The sequence below is a fragment of the Osmerus eperlanus genome, chromosome 4 (genome assembly GCF_963692335.1).
Source record: "Osmerus eperlanus chromosome 4, fOsmEpe2.1, whole genome shotgun sequence".
Taxonomy (NCBI): Eukaryota; Metazoa; Chordata; class Actinopteri; order Osmeriformes; family Osmeridae; genus Osmerus; species Osmerus eperlanus.
The window spans coordinates 16,561,167-16,589,136 of record NC_085021.1 but is presented as its reverse complement, the minus strand read 5'-3'; the positions used below and the strand labels follow the sequence as shown (position 1 = coordinate 16,589,136).

Below are 27,970 nucleotides of genomic sequence, written 5' to 3'. Positions count from 1 at the left end.
AGTAAAAAGTTGTCAGAAAAAATAATAGTGAAATAAAGTACTGATACCAGAAAAATCGACTTACGTACAATAACAAAGTATGTGTACGTTATTTCCCATCTTTGCTGAGACTTTGCTGATACAAACCAAATAAAACACAGGTGAAAATAATCATTCTAACGAGCAAACTGAAACCACTCAACAAGACACAGGTGAAAGCAATTGGGCAGAGAACCATAAGGGCAGGGAAAACGAGTCTACACATAAAACAAGGGCATGGCCATGACAAGGCCTACATTTAGTTTAAAATAAAAATGTGCTTTTGCTGACATGGCTGTGCTGTCTGTGACTACAGTCTCAGTCATAACCCAAATTACGTTCCTGCCCAGTATTTGAAAGTCTCCCATTTATAACCATGATGTTACACCGTTCAAACAGTAATTAAGCCAGTAATGAACAGAGGACCACTGAGCCCCTTTTATGGTCCCCAGACTCATTTGCATGTTAATTATCATTAGCAGCGAAGGGAAACAAGCTCTCACAGTCAAATTAGCAACTTCATCACCCCCAGTCTCCTGCACACACACCACCACCCTTTTCAGGTTCTGAATGTTGTGTTTTATTGGCTCGGGGAATGTATTATGTCGGATCACGGCTTTGTTACTATCAGCACGACTGTTTTGTTCAGGTTACAATAATAATTTACTAATGACACACTTTTGTCCCTTGAGTCTGTGTGTTATCTAATAAAGACCAATAAAGATAGGGCGAATACAAACTTTTAAAGAGCCGATCTGATTGGTAAGATATGCTATTTGACTAGCTATTTTAGGCTGCACTGCAACATACATAATTTAAAATATATTCTTCATGATGTATAACAAGCCTGCCAGCTTGGTTTAGTACAATTTCAAAATGTTGGATTGTATCCCATGCCTAAGTAGGCTATAGGCTATACAAAGTATAAATTCCGTTTTCCTCATTCTATTCGCTTCAAGATGGTTCGTATTATGCTGACCAGAGGAGGGCGACAAAATATTGATTTTGAAAACTACAGATCCGGAGAAATTGAATCCATCAAGTGACTTCCCAAAAGGAAATGCTTTCTAAGAAAAATATAAGGTAGGCTACAGTAATACTACATTACCGTAAAAATTTAAATATAACTTCATCTACGTTGGGGCTGTTTTTAGGAAGCAAATGTGGGCTTCTGTAGCAACCCACAGCTCCATTTGTTTTGGCCTGTATACCTTGGTGTGCAGGACTGAGAGACATGTCTTCCAATCAATTACATTCAAATTAATTGCTTCTGACACAGAAATACTGTAGTTTTCTACAAGTCTGTGAAAGCTAGTAGCCTAACGAACCCCATGGCGACACATGGTTGTCACCTCAGCAGCGCCTTTTAGACGCAGATTCGCCTTTTATTATAATGTCAACTTTCTCTTAAAATGGATTTAGATAATCTGGAAATGCTTCTTTTTTTTTTTTTTACAAAAGCATCTGTAAAGTCGGCAACATTAAATTACGTGTAACGTATGGATAGGCTGCTAATAGTAACACCACCATCTGCGTTTGTAGAATGTCTTTAATCATGGCCTTTATATTTTGTTCACATATGCCAGGACAGGAGCTGTAATATCTGTGATCTAATGTTATATTAAATGATTCTATGAGGACAGGAAGAGCTTATAAGCTTATTCTGACAAAGGGCTATGAGGGTGATAAATCGCTATCATGTACATTTTATTCACATATGATCATGACCACATTTGTATGTTTAACCACACCTGCTAATGCTACAGCAACTGCACAGATGTCAAGCCGCATACATGAAACTGTAATCGTTGTACAGAAGCATATAGGGCTGTTTGCCTTCCTCCCTCTAAGCAGAGGGCTTGAGTCATAACAATGACTTAGTCCTGGACACCAGCAGGTGTGAGCCTCCCATCCACGCACTGAACCCTACATGTGGTAATGTTGAACAAATGTCACCTTTCAACTTCTCCTGAGCTCAGCAGAGGTGTTTTTGGCATTCTGTCTCACTGCAGCAGAATCCCTGGATGGCTGTCATTGTCTGTGATGTGACCTGGCTACGTCTGTTACCATGTCCAAGGTTAGGAGAGTGCTGGGTGTCACACATGCTGTTGGCCTCAGGGTGTGGTGGAACAGTTTTGGGAGCGAGTATAAAAAGGAGATGTATGCTGCGATGGACCAAGTAGACTTGCAACTTGCAGCCTCGTTGGGCTGTGCAAGTTCAAATGGAGTTTAGTTTAAGCCATGGGGATATTGTCATGGAGAATCTTGCTCTAAAAATGACATTACTGTCATTATTTCTGGGCAAAGAAAGATACAAACTGTTTGTTCTATGCACATTGTAGTTCATTTTGTGGCAGTACACACATTTACATAACGAGACAGCAATTAGTGAACAAGCCTATAAGTAATGAAGCATGTGCAGTGAGCAACATGAGCATGAACTACAACTCAAACACACTGTGCACAACACATCTTCTTGGGGAGGTCAGGGGGTGTTGCTGGGAAATGGAGTCTGCCTGTAATGTAGTGCAGGAGCTGTTAAATGGCCCCAGTACAGCAGCTGTGTCAATACATGTGAGTGACCAGTGTTCCTCTGGAGTCTCAGTGAGGTGCTGAGATACTCGAGTCAGTGTGCCAACCACAGTGACGCCATGCCAGACCTCTTCCTCACTTCTTTCGCCCCTCACCTTGCACCCCTGGGTGTGCTAATCACCCCTTTTAAATAGGGGCAGCAAATGAAAATCTGATTCTCCTGTTTTAAAACACCCTTTTGAATGAATGGAACCAGAGTGGTAATGTTGCTTCAGTCACATTCAATGTATTTCTATTCCATTTTCTTGACTCAAATACAGTTTGGGTTGGTGCAGTATATTAGCTGTTGAGATCCCATTGTTATAATTCGGTAATTTACAGTTCCTATTTGAAGTTTTATTTGGCTTTTACAAACCCATATGTAATTCCACTTTTTAAGTTCTTGTTTCATTATTTTTTATATGATCCGCCACTCAGTATGTCTGATCTTTATTAGTTTCAGTCAGCAGCACTTGGCTCTATGGTGCAATCTGCTGTTCTCTCTTTGATCTAATGATCCTTCTGTCATGGGCAGGGATGTGGCAGTTATGCTGGCTTCTTTTACTACCAGACCTGGTGCAGCAGGCAAGCCTGCATTAGCATCACCTGCCTGGAGGCATCAGCATATGATGCATCAGTTCATAGACTGAGGTTAGGTAGAGGGGTACTGAGGTTAGGTAGAGGAGTACTGAGGTTAGGTAGAGGGGTACTGAGGTTAGGCAGAGGGGTACTGAGGTTAGGCAGAGGGGTACTGAGGTTAGGTAGAGGGGTAGGCCTACTGAGGTTAGGTAGAGGGGTACTCAGGTTAGGTAGAGGGGTACTGAGGTTAGGTAGAGGGGTACTGAGGTTAGGCAGAGGGGTACTGAAGTTAGGGTTCTGCGTTGCAGTAGTGCCCCTCGATTGTCTAGTGGGGTAAAAAGGTGCTTTTATGGACCTTGCTGATGTCATCATCACCCGGTGTGTGTGTGATGGGGCGGACTCCTCCCGTGTGGGCACCGGGGACAAAGTGCTCTTTATGTGGTGTGCCGAGCTCCAAGGCAGAAACATTGTTCAGCAGTAAAACATTCTGTAACCAAAACCACATGTTCCAGAGTGAAGGACAGACGGACTCAGACAGCCCTTCACTCCAAACACAGCAGAGGGAGAGCTGTTGCCCTATCAGGGACTCAGAGGCTACTTGACTCCAGTGCCACACTCTTGTTCAACATTTAGCATTTTATATGTATCTGGAAACCCAAATGAAGAACAGATTCTCGCAACAATGGTGGAAGGAGACGGGCGAAGTAAAGAAAAAAAAAAGAAAGTTTGGCCCAACACATTTTAAGCACAATTGAACATGTCGCGTACTGCTGAATGTTTTGACAAGTTAAAGATGTATTATTTTCTTAAACAGATGGTAAACGAAAAGCACTTTTGCCACCACAAGTTTTAATTATGAGCCATATTAAAGGTTTCCTAGAATATACTTGTTTTCAGATGCCTTACAATGTCTCAGTATTAGCTACTTAAAGCACATAACAATGTTCCGTAAAAAAACATATTTCACTAAGCTGATTGAAGATCTGGACATGGTTTAGAGACATGGTTTGATGGCCATGGTTTTTAAAAACTCTATTACTAAAATGTATTTTTCAGGAAGCACAGACTTGCTAAAAATGTAGGACAGACAGGTTTTGGAGGTCTTCATGCAGGACTGTTCATGGTTGAAGCATGTGGAGGTAGCCAGGTGTCCTCTGGGAATGAGCACAGGGTTTTCTTCTGAAGCATACGCCTCACTGGTTGACATCCACAGCTCTGCTTACTTCCCCTGTGTGCATTGGAGGTCAGAGGCAATTAAATGCTAATTTTCTTATTCAAATTTCTCGCCCTCTATTTCTTGGTTCCTCATCTTAAGTAGGAAGGATGTTTGCACTGATGTGGTACTATCTTGAATATTGCTTGGGTTGTATTAAGTGATACTACTTATTATTTTTAATCTGTTACTGCCAGTTGTTTTTCCATAAGCAGTGTAGGCTGTCTTTGGAATTTGGGCTGACAAGTTCACTATTGTCTGTTTATCATTAAAAGGTCATCAGAATGTTCATCAGAATTATCACCAGAGCTGCTGTTTGGCTACATAGGCTAACTGCCGCTGTCTTAACGACCAGCAACATAGGCTTTGTGGTGTTTTTCCTCATAAAAACTGACGTGCTGAGAGAAACCCACTCTGGATGAGCGCAGCTAATGGTTCACTGCTGTTGTTCCATGATGTGTCTCCATGCTTCAGTCAAATAAAGTTTTATGACAATTCCTCTCACTGAGTGAGGCTGGATGCACAATATGCAGATGTATAAGATGCTAAGTGTTCTCTAAACGTGAGTCCCCCCCCCCCCCCCCCTACCCACTCCCAGGTCTCAAGATGCTAGCTTTAAGCTCCGCCTGCCTCTCCAGGAGGTCAGCCCTAATTAAAGGGACACCGTGCCACATTAGCCATGCATGGAGTTACAGTCAAGCAGGTAACAGAATTTAGATCAGGCTGGCCCTGGGGCGGTGTCTGAACCCTTGACCCCCCCCCCCTTCTTCTGCAACCCGCTTGTGTTTGCCTTACTTAGTTGTGTTGCCTGCCTGCTTTCGCTTGAACAGGGGACTAAACAGTTTCTCATTTACTCCCCCACCCCTCCCTCCCTTTCTCCAAGCCCCTCTATCTCCCCCCACCACCATAGTTACCACTCTCTCAGAGCTGAATCTAGTCCTGGTAGAACTCCAGTAGCTACCTCCACCCATACTAGCATGATTCCGCTAGGAGGAAACAATGTGCAGTTGTGTACAGTGTTTGTAAATTACTGTGTTCTAAGTTTTCTTTGGTCCAATCTAATGATTAAGGCTGTATTGTACCAAATACGGATCTTGGGGAGGGGGGGTGGGGGGGGAGTTCACCAGTGTGAGTACAGTACGTTGTTCACCAGTGTGAGTACAGTATGTTGTTCACTAGTGTGAGTACAGTACGTTGTTCACTAGTGTGAGTACAGTACGTTGTTCACTAGTGTGAGTACAGTACGTTGTTCACTAGTGTGAGCACAGTACGTTGAGGCCAGTCACCATCCCACTGGGGCCAGGAGCAGGTCCTTTGTCTCCCTGCTCAAGAACACGTGGCCTGGAGTAACAGTGGGTGATAGGGCTACACCTTTTCTGTTAGCTGAGTTTGTATAAGATCATGGTGGTGAGCTGAGGAGTTTTGCGTTAGTTTGGTACCATGAGCACAGCATTGTATGATAGACTACTAAGTAAACTCTCCCTGGCAAATCATTGTCCTCACTTTCTTCACATAAACTGGATTTGCAAACTGTTGGAGAAGGGAGTGAAAACAACTTCTTTGATGTGTGCAGTTCAGTGTCAGGGGCCATGTTTGTGTTATTTCAGATCCTCTAAGAGCCCAGTGCTTGGAGACCTCACAGGCTCCTCCTGATCCAATCTGCCATGGATGTCTCTGCTTAGGACCTTTCTCCATGCTCCAGGGATTGACAGGGCCGTCCAGGGGTTGGAAAGTCACTTGTCCAAATACAGCCTTGTTTAATTACAGGAGGGGGGATGCACGCCTATCACTGCACACAGATCCCCTATAGTCCACCACCCTGCTTTGGCTCTTAGTCCACATATTCCAATCCACCACCAGAAGAATCTCTATCCAAATAGACCTGGATTTGAGTCTCGTCTTCTCCTCGTCCGAAAGCCCTTAAGCGCTTTCCTCGTGTGTTCCCCTTCGCTTTGCCAGTGACATACCTCCCAATGGTTCTCTGTCCAACGTAAACATCGGGAGATCCTCTCATGCTATTACTTACACAGCGCCTCCCTCTTCTCCTCAACACCCCTCCGCTACCCCCACCACCCCAGCCCCACTTCCATATTCTGAATTGCCAATCCCAATCTAATTTATGGAATATTTGGGAGGTAACCGTAGACGGCGACGGCGGCGATAACATCTCCAGGCCTCCGTGACGGACAGGAACTCGGCAGCGCGCGGTTAATAACATAAACTGCTGAAAAAGGGCTCGGGCCGGTGCGTTGGCAGAGGAGCAGGCCGGAGGAAGAGAGGAATAGAGAAAAAGAGAGAGAAGAGAGTGGAGGCGACCCGGTGTTCTGTGGGGTGGGGGGCGGGGGGGTAATTGAGACCATGTGAGCCTCCCCCAGTGGAAGGATTAGAGAAGAAACGGAACTCTCTCAGCCCAGAGATCGCTTTCAATTAGATGCGCCCAGGGCAAAGGGACTAAAGATGGAGGGTGGGGGACCTGGCCCAAAAGACTGTAGGAGTGAAGAAAGGTGAAAGAGAAGAGGGGGCATGTCGCGTTCCCACTTCCCACCTCCTTCTCCCTTCTCCGGCCGTGCCAGTGCCAGGCTGCCCGGGTCATGTCTGAGTGGGGTTAATGGAAGTCAACGGGGCTGCCCTACCTGACAACCGCTCTACCACACTGATGGCCAGTGGGTGGAAGAAGCTGCCAGGCCAAAACCTATCCAATTAGAGAGCAGGCCTTATAAAGGCCTCTGTATGTTCTCAGAGGAGGACACAGGGGGGCAAGAGAGCTTTAAAGGCTAATGCATCCTTGCTTGTGTCAGAAGTGACTTCTCAAGACCAACTAAAACAGAATTGGAGATGGCACATTGGCGTTTGCCTTGCTTTCCGTGCCTGTTTTATCACCGGTTTTTCAATCTGAAAACCAAGAATAGAACTGACGTGGTCTTGGTGCTCTGGAACATTTCACTGATGTCATTTGGAAATGCTAAAGGCAAGCAGCCCAATATACTGCAGTAATACCCAACTTCAACCCTCAGTACCAGCAATGAATCTGAATCAGCACAACATCTCTTGACCTTTCCCTGGCCCTCTTCCCTCTGCCTATGTAATCTACCTAAACGGGTAGCCTTAACATTAGACTCCAGTAACTTTATTCTATTATTTAACATCCACGTATTTGTCCTATAATAATATCATAGTAAATTATCTAAGAGATCTAAATCAGAAAGGTTACATGATTCATAAAGAAATATAAATTGGGTGTGATATACCCCTACCCAAAGATTAAATGCAGTTGGAACAACTTACCACCTCACTACACAGGAGAGTGGAGGCCCATAGAAGAAAATTAAAATGTGGCCTTGTTCAGTGATGCGTGGCCATTTAGTGAAAAAAAAACCTGGGTACAAATTAAATTATGTCTTGCCTGGCGAGTCACTGCGGTCTCTCTCAGCAACAGATCAATGCTTATAGTGTCTGACGTGGGTGATTGATATGTGTGGAACCCTCCTATGGATGTTGTAAACAGAGCTTCACAAAGAATCACTTCATCCTGCCCACCCCCATACAGGTCCAGAGGGCCAGCCTTTTGTATGTGCCACCACACGGACCCCTCCGATGTTTAGGTTTTTGTTGGAGCGCCCTTAATTGTTTAGACTTTGCTGTTTATTTTTTTTCTCTGCAAAAAAAGTTTAAAAAAATTACAGAAATTCCCCCGTTATGCTTTCAGCATCATTTAGCTTAAACCATGGGGTTTAGGCTGCTCATGCTGTGGACTCTGGTCCAGTTTAGTTGACGCAAATTGATTTATTTATAGATCTATTACCTCATTTGTTATGTCATAGCCCTTCCATATCCCCCATGTGGGGACATGTTGCAATCAAGAGTCTGTATTTTTTATGATAACATTGGCTAGACATTTTTTAATAGTTGTATACCTTATACACTGCTCACCAGTGTAAACGGCAAAGGCACGCTACACGTTGCAGCACAATGAAATGTACGGTTTCAGAATTCATGTGCTACATTTGTCAATCCACATTTTTATATACTGTATGTATGTTCAAGTTACATCTGTTCCCTTCCCAAGCTAACTATGAGGAGACAGAAGTTCGTAGTGTACTGGGTTAAAGGCCAGAGCCATTGCCAGCCCCAATGAGGTAATTATGTCTTTGTGTTTATAGAATGTTGACTCCCTACTCTGTCTCTCTCCTGCACTCCATCTTTCTGCCCCCATCTCCCTCTCTACCTCCCTCCTTCCCTCAGTCACCCCCCATCTCCCTCTCTACCTCCCTCCTTCCCTCAGTCACCCCCCATCTCCCTCTCTACCTCCCTCCTTCCCTCAGTCACCCCCCCCCCCCCCCCTCCTCATTCTCCCTCTCTGTTCGTAGCACCAGCCGTCTCCCTCTGGGAAGAGGTGCCTGAGATGTTGGCTTGGCCATACATCTCTGTCAAAATCTCTATGAATAAATTAACCTTTTAAAGATTAGTACACCCTAATACCTCAGGGTTTTTTAAACAGAACAAACAGTGTGGAAAGGCTTTTCTTCCCTGCTTCTAGTCTCACCAAGGTGGTGAGCACAAGGTCTCCGTTCTGTTGAGTGCACTGCCGCTCTCAAATACGCCAATGTATATATCTGAAATGAAACAAAAAGTTATAACCTATTAAATTATAAATATGAATTTTGCATTATAGATCTAAACTACTCAGTTATGTTTTGTTATTCCCTAAACAATTGTATGTTTGTGCAGTTATTTTTTCTGTCCATTTTAATGGACGTTTGAGATTTTTTTTGTAGATAGGATAAGGGTGGAGAGGGATTCAAACAAGTAGCATTTCAAATACATTATATAGTCAACAAAATTGACCAATGAAATGAAAAAGCTCTCTGTGTTCATCTCAGCATTTATGGCACATTTTCACATAATGGTCAATAAGTTTAGTTTTCATTATTGACAAAACATTCCATGTAATTCTAAGACCCTCCCTTTTTACGATATCTTTGCGAATTGCACAACCGCAAAGGAAATGAAAAAAACGTATTTTGATTCAACTTCATTCTAGAAATATCTGTGGGGTTCTCATGCGTGATTCCTTCATGGAAGAATCCATAGTGTCAACGAGAACATTTACAAAATGAGAAATTATTAATGATACAGCTGTTTTAATTGTATTTCAAAACCAAGTCTTAAATTAGTCTTAAATCTACAGCATCATTGGAATCTACAGCATTGTTTTCAGTCCAGGAGTGAGTTTGCCAGCATCTCTAAAACAGAGGAACTTTATTGTGATTAAAATGTACGATGTATTTCTAAATGAACAGAAACCCCAAAAAGTTGCCCACTCTGTCATCTGGTTTTGAATTTCTTAATAGCTCTATTTAACCTTATTTAGAGTTATAAACTGGACCATACACAAAACAACATACACAGGGCCAGTTAGATATATGGTATTGACAGTGCATTCACATGAATAATTTGAGGCAAACCGGTCTGGGAATTACCTTTACATACTTATGCATTCCATTTACAACATGGAAAGCCGGTAATTATTGGCAGCTTGACAAAGTATCAGAGATTCCCTGGCGAAAGAAGCTTACTTTGTTTGTTCATAAAAATGGGGGATTCAGATTTTATAGACAATTTAAACCTCTCAGTTGTACCAGTTTGAATTTGTTTCCTACAATCTGTCTCAACATAGCTCTGGGAGATGGTCCAGCTTTAAGACTGAGAGTAATTCTCGTTCCTTAAAAAAAATAAAACTCGGCAGGAAAGCAGAAAGCACTCTCTAGATTTACCCAGACCAATCCCAAAGACTAAGGTTATTTAGATTTAAAACTTCACCTGGAGCTACTCCAAACAGCACAAAGACTTGTGAGTTTGGGACAACAAGCTCAGATAGTAGATGAAGGAGGTTCAGCTGACAGTAGAAGATGTCATTTTTGTTATTGTTTTAGAAATGTGAAAGTGAATGTCTCGAGCTGGAAACCATCTTTTTCTTTAACTTTAACAACAGGTCTCTTGTTGGTGATTGGGCCAGGACTATCCACATTGGTTTTTCAAACAAATCAGGATAATTATGAAGAACAGGTTTTAGGTAGAAATTCCTCGTTGAAAAATAAACTGTTCATGACTGAGAGAATATGACATGTATTGGCTATGTCACTGGTTTTGGGTTTCACTCTCAGGGCAGGCAGAGGCGTCTCCTGGACTTCCTGACTTCTAACTCGTGCCAACTTATGTACTGGACGTTTTTCCCCCTTTAAAATGTTTTTGGGGGCTTAGGAGAAGAGGGGGGAAAGGTTCTCTCTCCCACTTGTCCCCCTGGTCCTGAGTCTCCCCTGTTCGACCTCATCGCTCAATCTTCGTTTGGCCCTGACATGTTGTAGCCAAGCACTCCCAAGCTTATTTATGTCTGCAAAGACAAGCTTGGCGAGGGGAGCTTCCACTAAAGGCCACTGGCTATTCCACTGACCCATGCCACAGCAGAGTGGCTCATTTGATTTCGTTAGGTGGAGGAAGCGGCAATGTTTTTATTATGGCAAAGCTCTCCGCACTGCTCTTACCATCCTGGGAAAATGTAAGCTTTGGAAAAATGCTCTTTTAGTGCTGATAAAAGTTGAAGGGTATGGTTTGACCTTTGCCTCTTATCCTTGATAGTGGACAACATGTGGCTCCATTGTATGGAAAGACATCCCCTAATGTCATCCAGCCAGACACTGGGTTGCTCTGTGCAATTATGAGAGCTGGCCCCCGGACAGGTCCTTGGTGCCCTTTAGATTTATGAGACGAGTTCCCATGTCTAATGGCGAAGTAGAAGTCATTAACCTGTCATAGTTCAGCGGCAGAGGTAAAGTCTGTCTCACACACTGTGTCCCCGTTGCTCCCTGGGGCTGCAGAAGTTTAGTTTCAGTGCCTGTGTAACTGTAGCCTCTGCAGTGTTCACCAGACCAGAGGGTTGAAGCTTGCGATGGTTATGTTGTGTCAGAGTATCAGACACACGCTCACTGTGTCTTTGTCGGACCTCTTGAACAACGTTGCTGCACATTACACGTGGTTCAAGGCCTTATAATCTGCACTGGATTCTTTGGTGCATGTGAGGAGGTGACTGCACAGGAGGTGACAGTACATGCAGGTGAGATGAAGATGACAAGGTTTTCTGGCATATAGTTAGACTTGACTGACTAAGACCCAGTGCTGAGGCACTTTCTCCTCTTTCTCAGTAGGAGGCTCCAGAGCCCACTGAATCCCTCTCTCTCTGTTGACTGTGGTGACCATGCAGCTCGGCCGTCCTGTCGCGCTCAGCCCAGCCCGGCGGCGGCAGCAGCAGCAGCAGCCCACATATGGAAATGCTTGATTTGATATAGTGTCATTTTACATTGCAGAAATGAGTGTATGTATTTCCCCCCCTGTTTCCCCTCCGTCCTAACCCACGGAGTGAGACATGTGATCCAGAGTTACTACCAGTATTACAAAATAAAAAACAGACTTCTTATTAAACCATTATCTACTGACACAAGGACTTTGTAGATAGGAGGTATAGGCTATGCTATTTATGGTCTTAGACCATAAGTTGCCCTCCTCTTTGCATGTTGGTTCACTGATAAGAGAGCTGGATTTATCTAGTGCGTTGAACAATAGAGCCCTCTCTTGGTTCTCCTCTGGGTCAGTGTACTGGCACAGTGCATACTTCTGTTGAACATCATTGAACATCGTCTCTTGAGCATTTACAAAAAAGTCAAGATCAATATCAATGAAGATTTACTGCCATAAACGGCCTATAATTAGTCGCAATTGTGATCATTGTCATTGTGATCACGTATTACATGCATTTTAGATGGATTGAAAATGTGACAAATCCTTTGACCAATCAAAAGTGGCAAAACAGAATACTGTGCATTTTGTTGTATTTTTGTGGGTTTTGGGGTGGAATAATGTAGCAGTTGGTTCTGGTTATTTGAAGTCTGAGAACAATGTTTCAGTCTTGTCATACATCAAACTAGATCCACATCCCTCCATACTACAAAATCGACACCCCAGACAGCAGTCCTCTACGGCTGGGCTTTTACTAGCTTCTCTCCCTGCGTTCTCTCTGTGGGATGTGTTGGGGAGTGGAGCCGAAAAGCTGCGAACTACAAGGCTTTGACAGACTGTGAAAGGACTGATGTGTATTACTGTTCTCAGCTGTAAAAAAGCTGCAACCAGAGGGGCTGTTTGGGACGGATCCAGGACCCACTGAGCTCCGAGCCAGAGAGCACAAGAGAGAAGGAGGTCCACTGTTATGATGTTGGCCATCAAACCTTCAAAATAACAGTGCCAGTTGTGATTTCCTGACTATTGGAGAGATCTTTTTATTTTACATTGTGAGAGAAAATGCTGGGGAACTCAGTACCGAATCTAGGCAGCAGTAAACTGCACATGCAGCACCACTGAATAAGCTTTGGTCTTCCCGACAGCAGCCGGGCCCTGTGTGGAAAAAGCAGCACCTTCCAAGTGGTCAAACTGCTGCAGCTCTAAGCTTCTGTTCATTCCCCGCCCGCAGAGATTTAAGTAGGTTCAGGACAAACCAAACAATGACAGGCCCAAGAAGCAGACCAACCAACTGAATACCCCACAGGGCTGAAAGCATATTTTTCTGATTCATAATTTATTTATCATTTATTTATTTAAATTAACTTACTTAAATTGCTTTGTTCCATCAGGATTAGACTGCATGGGTCTGCACATTATAAAAACGGATATCTAAATTGCCCGATTTATGCTTTCCTGGACTGACTGGAACAAACATTTGAAGTCAGTACTATTTAAAGGATGCCATTTTTAATGCTGACACACACCTTTCTTTAAAAAATATTTTCTTTCATAGTTAATCCTTTCTGAAGCCTGTGTCCACAGAGAGAATTTTCAGTGGACGATGTTGGGTGAAAAAGTGAACAGAACACTTATCTGTTCCCCTTTACAAAGCGACCAGAGTCCCTCTTAACTGAACAAATGGACCTGTCTGTGTGCGAGGGAACAAAGCATTCTCCCTTTCACACCCACACCCACTGCATTCCTGCTTCAGTCCCAGCCCCAACCACCGCCCAAAGACCAGTAAAAACGTTGAAATGCTTCCTCCGCCCCAGAGTCTGCGCTAGTTCCCCTAATCTCTCTCTAGTTGAGACCTCGAGAGGCTGTCACCTTTCCTGTCACGCTCGGCTGCCTGCAGCCCATTGGCCGGCGGCAGATTTATTTCTCCCTGTCACGGCCAATAGCATGGCAGCGTGGCTCAGCCCACTGTTTAGTTACAGTGACAAACATGCTGATTAGAGAGGCCCCGATGATGGATGGCTCCTCGGCGGAGAGCAGCGAGAGTTTTTAGCGGGTCATAATGGGCCTGACACTGCACAGCCCTCTCTCTCTCCGTCCCCGTCCCCCTTCCAGACGCTGTGGCCCCGCCCACGCAGGTCACGCTCAAAAGGTCAAGAGTTAACGGGCCGGCCTTTACACAGCCCGCCAAATCAAAATGACCCCTGTTTGGAGTCATATTTGTAGATACTCCATCATCATCATCATGGGTGCGACACCTCTATTCCCCTCTCTCTCCCTGGCCCTTCTCCTGTGACCGCCTCTCAAACTGGCCAAATCAGAGGGTACAGAACCCTGTTGGGTTATTTAAGCAGTGCATTCTCACATTTTTAGTGAGACACATACACACACACACACAAACACACATTTGCCTTTTGCCTTTTCTGTCTACCTATCCAACCCACTCTTCTATGTGTTGTATTGGATTCATTTATGCCAATTCAACAGAGAATGCAGCTTGTGGACTGTGTCAGGCAGTTCTGTATTGAGTCATGCTTGAGAAGCTTCCCCATTTGAAAATACTGTATTCCAGTTAATCCCCTCTGAAGTCTACTGTATGTAGACCTTGGTTGGAAGCCTGTGGCACTAACACCACTGGGATGGTTTCTACGGTTGAATATTCAGGCTGACCTTGGCAGGGTTTGAGTTTGTGTTGCTTCAGTCTCCCCGGCTTACACCTCAGCTATTTATTGTGAAAAAAATACAGATATTTTCAAGTTTGTTGTTTGAACAACTACTGTTTAATTTTAAGGAGTGAGTTATTTTTCCAAAACGGAAGCTAGCTAGTTTTAGTTAGCTTCCGTTACCTAGCAACCTAGCATAATACTCGTAGCAATGCTACTACCTGCTAGTGTTACTTGTTAGCCTCCTAATTGTAAATTTTGAATCCATACTATAGCGTTTGTCATATAGTTTTTGTCTATCGGAAAATAGTCGGTTGGAATGTTCAGAATCACATATGTGTGACGCTACTCCTTAACGGGTTAAGATGCAGAGTGACACAGGAGAGACCATGAGTTTTCATGTTTCGGTTTCTATTTAGTAGAAGTTGGAATGAGCCCCCGTGCCTTTGAGTTTGAGTGACCAGATGTGTGCCTGAACGGTGTCCTCCATGACTTTAAATATGCGGTCAGGCCGCTCCATGGAGATTGTTCTGGCTTAGCACAGCGGACCTAGGGTCCCAGGGGCCACAGCCTGCCCAGCACATCAGGATGCTGGGGCCAGGAGGCAAACAGAGAGGGGGTGAGGGGCGCTGAGCGGGGCGGGGTAAGGGTGAGCAGGGGTGGGGGGACCAGCACCTCATTTGTATTCTTTTGGAAACAGATGCTTGGCTGCATTAATGACTTCTAACTGAAACATTTATAAAGTGTTATTAGATTCAAAATACCGGGGTTAAGAGCCGTGACCTTTGAGGTCTGAAGGTTGCCATCTCCTCCCTGCTCCCCCACCAGAACCTCATCGCTCCCCCCTCTGTCCTGTTCCTCCATGTCCCTCTCTCCAGGTTTGGACGCTCTGGTTACATCACAGGGGGGCAGCTCCAAATTGGATGCAGAGTGAGAAGTTCACCAGTAGCCCAAGGCAGGGAATAGTTTTCCATTTACTTAAGAGGGAAAGGGGAAGAGCAGGACATGCAGACAAAGGGGCGGAACACATTACAGGTTAAGTAATGAGTAATCAACAATGGTTCCTCCTGTGTGTGCGTGCGTGTGTGTGTGTGCGTGTGTGTGTGAGAGAGAGAGCGAGAGAGAGTGTGTATGGGGTTGCGTGTGGTTGTGTGTCTGTGTTTGTGCCTGTCCATCCACCATGTAATGATTAAGGGAGCCAGGGTGGGGCCACAGATTCGGTAGATTGCGCTATGGTCATTTGAGTGCAGTGAAGGAAGGACTGAGTAAGAAGAAGGTTTTGTTTTCTTTGATATGATGCCTTCCAATGCCAGGTGTTCTGAGTAGATAAGACACACTCTCACATTCCTCTGCTGTAGATGTCAGAGTAAAAGTGAAGAGTTGACTCTGTATGCCGTCAATAGACTAGTATGAGTCACCTCATTCATCTGCTTGTCCCTCTACTGACTGTGTTGGTAGGAAAGAGAGAGGGTCGGGAGAAATCCAGGAAATCCCGGGCTCAGATCCCAGTTTGTGTGTGTGTGTGTGTGTGTGTATGTATACTGTATGTGTGTCTTAGTATGTGTGTGTGTGTGTGTGTGTGTGAGCTCCAGGCCAGGCCTCTAGGAAAGGCCTTGGGGACACACACTCGCACAGTCACACACAATGTACAGTATATCACATTTCGCAGGCTGCACTCTGAGAGTCAAACTCACACTAGTGTAGCACTTATGGTTCTAATCACCAGATCATTCTCAGTATTAACGCTACGCCTTCCAAATGAATTGCACTCGCGTTGAATAAAAACCTCTTTGGATTGACTGGGCCTCGCCGGCAGTGACTATGATGACGTTGATTCTTTATTCATCTCATACCCACTCATGTTCTCTGGAATGATATCTGGACAAATGGATTGGCCATTGGCTTGGTGAGTCTGTATGAAGGACAGGGTCCTTAAAGCACAGCAACTGTAATCTGGTGAGAGAGAAAGTGCTAAGCCACCATGAAATAGAGGTTGGAGTTTGGTGCTGGGCCCAGTTTGTCTTGTCACCCAGCCAAACCATCTGTATGGACCAGAGGGAACCTCAGACATTTACAGTGCAGCCGTACTACTCCACTCCATCTTCCACTAATGTTGTGACCGCTGGAACCCAATAAGCTCAATTGGAAGTTCAAGACCTGGAGGTTCAATGCTCTTGAAAAGAGATCTTTTTTTGTGGAGAGCAGGGTCAGTACTCTCGAAGTCGTCATCACTAAGAACGTGACAGACATTTTATCCATTTTTTTACTCGCTTATTGGTTCTTGTGGATCCAACATTTTTGCTTGTGATTTTGTGCTGGAAGGTATACTATTAGATACGTGACTAGACATAGTCCAGAGGCAGCTTGTTAAACTGGCCACCCATGCAATAAACACAGTAAATAAACCACATTTAAAACAAGCCCTGTCTTCACTCCACCATTTTCTAGCAGCAACGATGCCCAGTCAGAGACGAAGTTGATAGTTCTTAATAGTGTCTGCCTCTGTTTAATAACGCCTCTGCAATAGTTTATTGGTCTGTTTGAGTCCGAGCTCAGAGCCGTTAAAGGTTCAGAATAGCCTATAAAAGTCATGCCAGCTCTAATTACGCCCCAGCCTTGTAATATGAAATATCTGAAATTTGGAATTGTCAACTGCACAATCAGTTGGTATAGTATCTAGGCTTACACCTTGGCTCCATATAGGAGTAATTAACTAATCCATTCAGTGACTTGTCAGCAACTCTTGAATCGCCTCATACCTACACAGATGATAGCCCCTGCTTTAGGCTTCATACCTCAGTGGTGTTCCATGCTCAGGCAGCTGAACTTTATTCCACTTTAGCATTACACGCTTGGCTGTAGAATGATTAGCATAATTGCTTGTGTTCACATATGGCTCATATCGCGTTGAGAGCAGAAATGCATATCAAGGAGGACTACGTAATTACCATAATTATAATTGAGGATGCAATTATTATTATTATTGCCTTATTAGTGTTGATTTTGTTTTGCACACTTCTTGTAGCTGTACTTTGAAAAAAACTGAAGAAAAAGGAAGTGAACAAATTCAGCTCCTTAAAGCATTGGCCCTTCAGGCGTTAATTCTTCACCTTCTCTGACACTGCTTCCTCAACCTCTTCCCCAAGGTTAACATATCTTTAATAAAAGTTAATAAGTGGAAATGCAGCGGGCTAAATCTGGCCAACGACCTCAGAGTAATCTGCTGCTTCGTGTTCATGGACGTGACTAAATTAGGCTTCTCCCCGGACCCCTTTCCTTCACTCCATAATTTCAGGGTGATGTTTTGGGAGCAAATTGCTTTCTTATGTGGTGTGCTCATTCCACTATCGGCCTTCTGTGATTTATCTGATCTGCTCTGCCTGGAAATGTGGCCCGGGCTCAGACGAGAGGGTTGGGTGAAAACACCCCCAGATAAAGCCAGGCCTGTGGCTCCTTCTATAGAAAGTCTGTTGTTGGTCTTTAGACCAGCTCAGGGAGTTGGCACGTGTGTTCATTCCAGACTGAGAACCATTTGACTACTTCAGCTCTCTTTAATGAATCTCAATTAGCCTTATGGAGGTCGTTTGGACTGACCCATGACAGTGGACTGTGGGTCTCATGCCTATTAAAACTGAGCGGAGATGTGCACTTTACACTGTCAAAACATTAGATTCATATTTAATTAATTACATTGGTTATCTTCTCCACAAATCTCTAATGAAGACCATAGGTTTCCTCTATGAATGAAAAAATACTTGTCCATTCCGTACTGTGGTGCAAGGATTATTATAGCAGAATTTACAGTGTCAAAAACTGCTTATGTTGTTCTAAGCTCAGTCATTTCCAGTCATTTAGGAGAACACAGTGGCATTCTGTATCGTATCCTGCCCATTCCGTTTTCTCAGATGCCTCCAGGGTCTAAAGGAGATGGTGCAGCACAGGTCTGTTGGTCGGTGTGTGTGTGTGCGTGAGTGTGTGCGTGCATAATGTGTTTTTTTGCGTGTGTTGTTCGCCAGTTAGTGCCAAGGATGTGACTTTGTCTGGGATTTGCACATGTGTGTATGTATATGTATGGGTGTGCATACCGTGTGTGTGTGTGAGTGTGTGTATTCCTTGTGCACGTCCACGGCCCCAGGCCTTGTTTGCACTGGGTGACAATGGTCCTCCTTTATTCTCGTCTCCCTCCCCATGTTTTGATTTCTACTTAAAGTTTTATGTCACTGCCCCCCTCAAGGGTGCCATTACCTTGTATGCTAATAGAGCTATGCATATTCTATTAGTGCTGTCAGGCCAAGATAAGGGACACATTCAGCAAAGGAGCACTTAGGGGCCAATGAACTCAGCAAGGGGTCCCGCTGTTCCTGCATTATCAGTCATCTTCACGTCTGAATGAAGCTGGCTTATGTGCCTTCTTCCAAGCAATGACTCAGGAGCGTCCTCCATAATACTCAGTCACTGAGAAGCTGCCTGATTGCTATCACACACACACACACACACACACATACACACACACACATACACACACACACACACACACACACACACACACACACACTGCCATACCCACAGCCAACCACAAAGAATGCAGTGTAACATTAACATGCTTCCAGGCAACACTCCTTCGTCTAGGGTCAGTTTGGATATGTTGACTATGTCTTCATTTTCAGACGTCTTCTCTCTCACAAAATGTAGAGAGATGTAGTCATATGGTACATGGAATTAGATTACACACGGAAGTTTTCACTACCCCTATCTTCTCTCTCTCTCTCTCTCTCTCTCTCTCTCTCTCTCTCTCTCTCTCTCTCTCTCTCTCTCTCTCTCTCTCTCTCTCTCTCTCTCTCTCTCTCTCTCTCTCTCTCTCTCTCTCTCTCTCTCTCTCTCTCTCTCTCTCTCTCTCTCTCTCTCTCTCTCTCTCTCTCTCTCTCTCTCTCTCTCTCTCTCTCTCTCTCTCTCTGTCTCTCTGTTCCCCAATAAAGCAGCCACTCCAAATTGAAAAAGCATGCTGACTAGGAGTGCACACCTCATTTATAAGATTGAATTAAAAGCCAGTCATGCTCAGATGACATTTTCTAGACGGGAGGAGGCATGCAGACCATGTTCAGCTGCACACAATCATAATCCTGTCGTGTGATTTGCTGTTTCTTTGTGGCAACACCTTTTTCCTGTCACCTGGTGCGACGTGTCAAATGCCACACCTAGGGCCCAAAACAAATGGTAATGTATGTGATCACTTTAGAATTGTATTTGTCGGAAATTAATATTAAATGGAATAATGGAAACGATCTAGGGGTAGTTATAGAAAAGTACAATTTGAAGAAGTATTTTTCTGCGTTGTCGCAGTTCAACAGACACCTTATGACTGCCCCTCAGCTATCCCCTATGAGACGCTTTTAATGAAAAGATAAATCACACTGTAAGATAAAAAGACCGACGAATTATGCTCCATAAAAAAATCTCATTTTGTTTCTACCTTAAAACAGATGAACCTTTTATGGAAATGTGGAAGCGATTAGTTTAAGGGTCGTCTTTTAGAGTAATTCCCAAATGTAACTAGCAGGCCCTGTATTTATGAAGCCCATAGCAAAAGGGGTCTTAATGAGGCAATTAAGCGAAGGGGTCGACTGACTTTGATCTAAATGTGGTGATTTTTACAAAAACATTGTGCAGTGATAGATACTCATAACTCAGAGACCTTAATTGTGCTTAATTTGTTTGGAATAGGAATGTGCTTTCAATTAGAGCGTGGATTTCAACCCTTGTGTTTAAAAGAGGCTGTCAGGGAAAATTAAGAAGCAGTTTGCTTTCCCCGTTACTGTTTTTTATCACTGGGAGAGAGAGAGCCCAAAACAGAAGGCAGAGGGGTAATTAGGTCCCAAACATAGGCCCCTATAGGAGGAGCAAGGGAGGGACGGAGGAGAGAAGAATGAGTATGGGCAGAGGAGGGAAATGAAAATCTATGGGCGGGCCTCAGTCTCACTCAGGTCTGGGGATCTGGCACAGCACTAGCGGTTTTACTGGCTGCCACAAGCACACGGTGTGGGAAGTGAGGTGCCTGACCTGGAAACAACTCTGGGGCTGGGGCTGGATACAGAAAGTCTTCCTGGATTCCTGCTTTCCATGGCTGCTTCTGGAAGTTTCTTTGAAATCTGTGATGTAAGAGAAAGAGACAGGTCTCAGCCTCTTCTACAAGCACTGTGAAAGATAGGAACCCTGGATGCATCCGATTAAATCAAAATAACCAATTGTTTATCAGAAATATATGAAGTGCAATTGCCAGTGGCCAGGTTATGTTGTTAAAATAACCTGTGTGCCTCTGAGTCTAATGTGTACAGTTCATCTGTACAGAGAAAAACTATGCCTTTTATGACTGACAGCCTATCACCAACAAGTGGCTCATGGTTACTGTAGAGATTCTTTCAGTTCCTCTCACTCGGTCACAGTTGTAGCTGTCTCTGTGTGTGTGTGTGTGTGTGAGAGAGAGTATGATGTAGAGAGCCTGACTGGAGCAGACAGGCAGATGCTCTCTCCCTGTCTCCTGAGGTCTTCCACTTCACGGGCCATTAGTGACGTCTCTTCCCATCATCCTACTGTCCATCACCCACACCACGGCGCCCGAGAGAGAGTTCTCTGTCTCCCCCTCTCTCTCTCTCTCTCTCTCTCTCTCTCTCTCTCTCTCTCTCTCTCTCTCTCTCTCTCTCTCTCTCTCTCTCTCTCTCTCTCTCTCTCTCTCTCTCTCTCTCTCTCTCTCTCTCTCTCTCTGTCTCGCCACTCTCTCTCTCTCTGCTGTGTGGGCCATGTGTCGGGTGCAATCCTGAGTGATGTCTGATGTACCTCCTGTCACCATGCCTCTGTCCTCACTGCCAGAGGCATTTATTCTCCAAGGGGCTTTTAAGAGGAGAGATTCTGGCCAGCATTCTACAGCCATGAGGGATGGCACCTATGGCTTCTTTGTTGTTTAACATCTATGTAGGGGGAGTACAGGGTCTATTTCAGAGGTTTAACTGGTTGGGTGAAGGGAAGGGGAGTGATGGAATGATTGACTGGTTGATGAGCTGAGTTATCCTGTCCATTTATCCATTCACACATTCATCCTTCATCTATTACCTATCCATCTATCTATCCATTCATCCAACTATTCTAGTTGAATGTCTATTCTTGACAGATCTTGACATCTTACTTTCTGCGCTGTTCCTATGTCTCGCAGGAAACGGTAAATGGAGGAGAGTCGTGAGGTGCATAGAACAGATGCACAAAATGAGTTTTTATTTCTATTTTTTTCATCAACGGATTAAAAACGGATTGTGCGACAGCACACGCACGGCAACAACACATTCACACCGCTTCAGGATGCATGCCAGCTCAGCAAACCTCCTAAGCTGTTTCTTGTTCTTTTTCTTGCTTTGTTCATAGAAGTAAACCTGGCCTCCCAGAAAAAAAGACCTTTAATTAGCTTGAATAATAGCCAAGCATGTGTGGACTTAATCCCTCGGCCGAAGCTGGGGCGTTAATGGTTTCCTCGTCATTCACCAGCAGTGTAAGGAAGCATGGTCCTCTATTTCGCTTTGAAGGGGTATTCTCTCTCCCTGCACGTTCTCTCAACGCTCGCCGTGCCCTCCGAACCCTCAGCCGACCCACCTCCCGCCACAGCCCTCTCCTCTCATGCCTCTCTTTTGATTCAGCTGAGGGGAATTATGATGAAACCTCGTCTGGCATCAAGTCAGCCTTCTCCTCAGCGTCTCTAACGAGAGAACAAATTACTCACTTCCTTCATTCATATTAACTACAGTATGGCGCTGGCTTTTTTCTTCTTCCCTCTCTCCGCCAACCTGACTTGGCTGTGTTTTAGAAAACTGTTGTTTTTAAAGAGTTCTCTAGTGCCTAAAATGGCACAGTATTGTAGCCCAGCTGTGTGGGAGCACAGTCAGTTCAGAAATGGGGGAATGAAAGTCATTCGGTAAAACACACACACAGTATCCATAAGCCTTTGTAATGTGTTGTCAGATGTACAATATCAATACACTGCTTGTGGATGTACAGTGGCAGTATTCTTAGGTCTTTGTGTCATTTTCACAGTTTTGATTTCAGGGTTAGATTGTGACAGCACATCAGAACTGTGAGCAGAGTCTCTTAATTAAGATGGTGTATCAAGAAAGCCACATAACGACCGTTACAGAAACGGCATAAACACAGCAATAGAATAAATGATATATTGCACCTGAATCCTCTAACATCCGCCCCACTTCAGCAAGGGTGAGAAGCAAAGCAATAGAGAAAAACAAGCTGTGTTGAGGAAGGTGTTCAGAATGGGTCTCAGATGCAAATCAATAAGAGAAATAGAGCCAGGCAATGCATTCTCATTGAGGTGGGACAGTTTGGGCTACCTGAGCATGACCCGCTCAATAGGGAGAATGAACCCCACTCCGACTCACCACTCCTGGACCAGAAGGACTATTGGAGGATGGTCGCCCCAGCAGCCCCTCACCCCCGCCACCACCACCCCCCGCCACCACCACCCTCCGCCACCACCACCCCCACCCACCACCACCCCCACCCACCCGAGGGGCAGGCATGAATGGATTTGACATTCACAGACAATAAATTGCCCCTGACATCTCCACCATAGGTGAAAGTCATTCTCAAAGCATTTCTATGGACCAGTATAAATCTTTTAAATTATAAATCAATAAATAGTTAATACAATAATAGGAATCTTTATAAATATTTAAGTGGGTGGATAGAGAGAGTGGTGGTGGGAGAGGGGATCGGGTGGTCAACCCAGTCCCTATACATGCGTGTGCACACGCACATGCAGTGATACACTGCCAGTTCTACAGTATGCGTTTGTGTGTGTGAGCAGGTGTGTGTTTTTGTTTGTGATTGTGATTGTCCAAATGTATACATATTCACTCTGACAGTTTCTTTGATCCGGTTTCCTTTTTTACGAAAACGTTTTCCTTTTTTACGGAACAATTATTATATCATAGACGTATCTGAAGTACAGCAAGACACCTTGAATACAAAACTCACATACGGGGTTACCCTACCTTAAATATACATAGTACCATATTTACACTGTGTACATAATGTTCACAGGATGCAGTGCACTGACAACGAAATATGTTTTTTGCTCAAATCAACATGTAAGCGTATTACAGAAATAGCATTTCAACAGATGAGAACACATTCTCTTTCCTCCGCCTGTTTATCCTCCCATCCTCCCATCTCTCTGACAGGCATAATGTCTCCTGCTCTGAATTGGGAGTGAATTCTCTAAAACACCCGTGGTGCCCAATGTTGATGATCACCCAGTGAATACCCCGTCTCTCTCTCTCTCTCTCTCTCTCTCTCTCTCTCTCTCTCTCTCTCTCTCTCTCTCTCTCTCTCTCTCTCTCTCTCTCTCTCTCTCTCTCTCTCTCTCTCTCTCTCTCTCTCTCTCTCTCTCTCTCTCTCTCTCTCTCTCTCTCTCTCTCTCTCTCTCTCTCTCTCTCTCTCTCTCTCTCTCTCTCTCTCGCTCTCTTTTATTCCATCTGCCTTGCTTGGAAATGACAGCAGTGACAGTCCAATTTCCCTGTAACGGATGGCTGCTATCACAGCCGCGTGCCGCTTTTCTGTTGACTTGTATTTGTACCTTCCCAGAGAGCCGAGACACTGTGTGGAGTTCCCCCAGACCTGCCATCATCGCCACCTCATCTGCGCCATCAGGGGACACATGCCGACAGTCATTTATTTACTCCTGTCACCGCACCCTGTGTACTTATCAGGCAAATGATCCCCCATTTCCCCTCCCTCCTCTTCTCTCTCTTCCCTCGCTCACAGGCCCATAAAGCCGTTATTGATCTATATCTTCTATTGCTCTGCTACTCCGCTTGTCGTTGTTCCTCGCCCTTCTCTCAGGATTGATATCTCCTCCTCTAAATGATCTTCCCTTCCCCTCACTGTTGGTATCCCCATCAACATCCATCCAACAGGTCATTAGATCCATCGAAGGGTAATGGTCATATTTTTCTTTTGCCTCACGCCATCCTCTCCCTCCCTCCCTCTTTTTTTTCTCTTCCATGCCTTCATCTATCTCTCTCTCTCACACTCTCAAACACTCATACTATTCATTCATGTTTCATGGCCCCATACAGTCTCATTTCTCTCCTCTCCCTATGCAGCTCCTGTCCGTGGTTCAAGGGGCTGCGCCGTCCTCCACGGCTGACAGCCGGGGAGGACGTCTCCGTGTCGTTCATTACCCTCCTGTCCCCTCCTCCAATAATGAGCCACGCTCTCATAATGAATATAATTAGGAAGGTGTGTGTGTGTGAGTGTGGGGGGGGGGGGGGTGTTGGGTCAGGAGTACCCCCCCCCCTCGCACAAAGTTGACACCCACATTCCTTACAGAGGTACAAGGCAATTAGAATTAGACGTATTCCACGACTTTGTCATAGCCAGCTCCAACATCCTGAGAGCATGCCTGAAGATAACTAATGATGAGAGGGAGACACACGGCTCACCCACCAACACCCCCCCACCACCCCCACCACCCCCTCAACGACTGCTAAATGAACTTGCAAATCTGGCCCTGTTTGATGTATGGCTGTCATACACAGGGAATCTGCAGGCACTGCTTTGTCATTGACCAAAGACATTTGGCTGGGAGGAGCGGGTGTTTGGAAAGAATACAGTTTGGAGTTACATTCTATCCTCTACGGTTGGATTCACCACAGCAGTCTGACTTGAAGGTGCACCACTCTGCATGTATGCTGTCTGTCAACTAGAATTAGGAACATTTACAGTCTGGGGGTGCCAAGTCAGTATAATTGGTATTCTCAATGAAGGTACTATGGAAAGAAAGCAATCTGTAGCATGTTGACCCTCCATACCTGAGTTTAAATAGCTTTTCTGTTCGTGTGATTTACACATGACAAGGTATCTGCTTGGTTTCAAGCAAGGCAAATGTCTAACCCGGTTACAGTATTGTGCTTGGCACATGACCCCCCCCCCTTCTGATCTAAAAGCCAAGCGAAGGTTTTCCCAGGGCCCCAGCAGGGCCCAGGTGGAGACTCTCAGTGACAGTGGGTGTAAGCGGCCCACACGGGAGTTTTCAGCATGACGAAATTAGCTTCACTTTGGCTTGTAATCACACGTTACTTCTGGTGGTACTAACTGTTATGGCGGCCCAGGTCCGTGCGGAGGGAACCTGGAGTCTACTCACCTAGTGAACCCTATTGCATTTGACACGCACATGATTCATGGAACCCAGAGATCATGCTTGTCCCCTTCCCGAAACCTCCCTTCATGGCCCTCATACTGTACAAGCGTGGAACATGGTTTTTCTAGTCAAGGCCACATGGTCAGAAAAGGCTCCAGGCTCCAGGCCCCGAGTGCCACACCTCGTCTGTGGATTCAGCAGTGGTTTTCCTGTTGTCCGGTTGCTGTCTCCTCGTTCTTCTCGGTCAGTGTAAATCATCTCCATGGTTCCTTATGGGAGTAACACATTAGTTGTTGTTGGCATCGTGGGCCATATTAACCCTGGAGGGCTCTACTCCTACACACAACCACAGTGGATATAAACACCACCAACTGCTCTCCAGAGAGAGGAGGTCAACCTGAGGTGGACTTCAGCTCTTGTTATGCACTGAGACTAAGATGTTGGGTAACCTTTTAGTGTACTGTATACTTTGTTGGGGGCCATGGTATATTTAACTATCTAATATTTGGTGGATAGTCAATGGTCAGGTCCTAGATGGCTTATCAGCTCCCTGTTCCGTGGAGATTTCAATGGATTACACCCCTAACCCCCTAATACACACATAAAGGTATTATTCCCTCTAACCCCCAAATACTTCAGGTTTGTATAATGCGTTTGTTGTTTTTCTCTAGACTGGCTTAGTTCAATTGAACACATGAGTAGCTGAGTGGATCAAGGGGCATCACCTTCCATAAGGTGAGTATGTGGGTGTTGTTATTTGTATCGGAGAGTGTGCGCCTGTCGGAGAGATTGCGTGTGTGTGTGTCAGAGTGTGTGTGAGTGTGTGGTAATGGAGGTCCCGCTTCCCTTATTATCAACCTAGCGAGAAAATGTACAAATTCCCAGTCAGCATTGTCGTTCTTCAAACTGCAGCCCAAGCACTGTACTGTAATGGGAGGGAACCTGTAAAAAAGTGTATTTTCAGCACATTTTAGGCAAAACATTCCCCTCTGCTTCCTCTGTCAGCTCTGTCAAAGCAGCACCGGCCGTCTATCCTGACGAGGCGGCCATTAGAGTCCTTAAGCAGAGAGGGAAAGGGAGAGAGTGTGTCCCAAACAAAGCAGTGGTTAATGTTTAAAGAGAAAATAATGGAAATGTGATGTCAGGATAACACAAAAGAGGATCAAAAATGTGTTTTATTACAGGCAAATACAGTATTTTGTTAAATAATACATTAGATGTGCATGTTTTACATCAGGTTACTCATTGTGAATATTAAATCATGTCTATGGACAGGATGTATATTAGCCTGGGAACACCAGACGCTGGAAGAGGACCAGGAAACAAACAACCCAACAGCATGTTTTAATGGAATTGGGGAATGTTGGATAATGGAAGTGAATCTATGAATACATGGTTTTCTGGACAAAGGAAACATGACAGATTTGCTTACATGGACACAGTGATGTGTTACACATACGAATGTTCTTTACCACTTTAAGGCTCACAGGTAGCTCATACTAGAAATTCCATCAATAAGAAATGCACTAAACTCAGTGAAAGAATAGAGTAAAGAAAATTCACTAAAAAGATGTTAAAACAAGTGTCTTAGTATTTCCAATACAAAAGCACAAATACAAATACAATTCTTATTCAAACTCTCATCCACCTTCATTGCGACCTTTGGCTTTCCCCCAGTATTCTGTTTTGCTCTACATCAGCCAAGCAGAACCTCAAGTTAACAAACACAGTAAGTATTCATCAGCACTGTCCGAGAGGAACATTTCAGAAGGTCAAATACTCCTGCTGCCCTCAGGACAGCACTAAAGTCACTCAACCCTTGTTTAGTGTCTGCACAAAGACACTCACACCAAGCTAAAGTATGACCCAGGGCAGTGGCATGAGGACAAGACTTGACTCTGATCACTGAACAGTCTAGTTACTAGCTTTAAGGTATAGGTGTGGCTTTCCTGGGTTTCCTGGCACTTAGATAATCTTTAAGTCCACATCAGACTCTACGATGGAGGTGGAGATGGTCTGGGAGCAAGGGTGCCTGGGGAACCACAGCTAGGCCTCTGTACGAAAGCCTGAGATCTACTGGCTACGTTTCAAAGCACCACTAGATGGTGACCTTCTGGTCTACTTCAACCAAGCTGTTTTATTGAGTTATTTTATCCACTTTATCTTTATTGATTTACATGTTTATTTGTATTTGTTTAGCAGTTGTAATGGAACTGATTTGGCCAATTCATTAGCTTGCACTCTGAAATTGGGGGAACAATTGAACATCTGTGATCTATAGTTGTTACAGAAAGGTTGCCTGATGAAACAAATGGGGAAAAACTACTTTCAGTATTGATGACACAAGTATGGATGATAGCAAAAGCAAGCAAAATGTAAACAAACACTAAACTATCCCTTTAAGTCTGATTACTATCCTGCATACAGGATATACTTCCGTCTCCCTGG

At 44.6% G+C, this 27,970-nt stretch overlaps 1 long non-coding RNA gene across 1 annotated transcript; it reads left to right on the top strand.

Annotated features, from left to right (window-relative positions):
• The first annotated feature begins 631 nt into the window (after nt 1-631).
• LOC134018276 (uncharacterized) lies at nt 632-27,052 on the top strand. The gene is made up of 4 exons (XR_009929907.1): nt 632-780; nt 978-1,101; nt 26,194-26,257; nt 26,798-27,052. It is a non-coding gene; the product is annotated as an uncharacterized LOC134018276 (long non-coding RNA).
• Nucleotides 27,053-27,970: the final 918 nt, after the last annotated feature.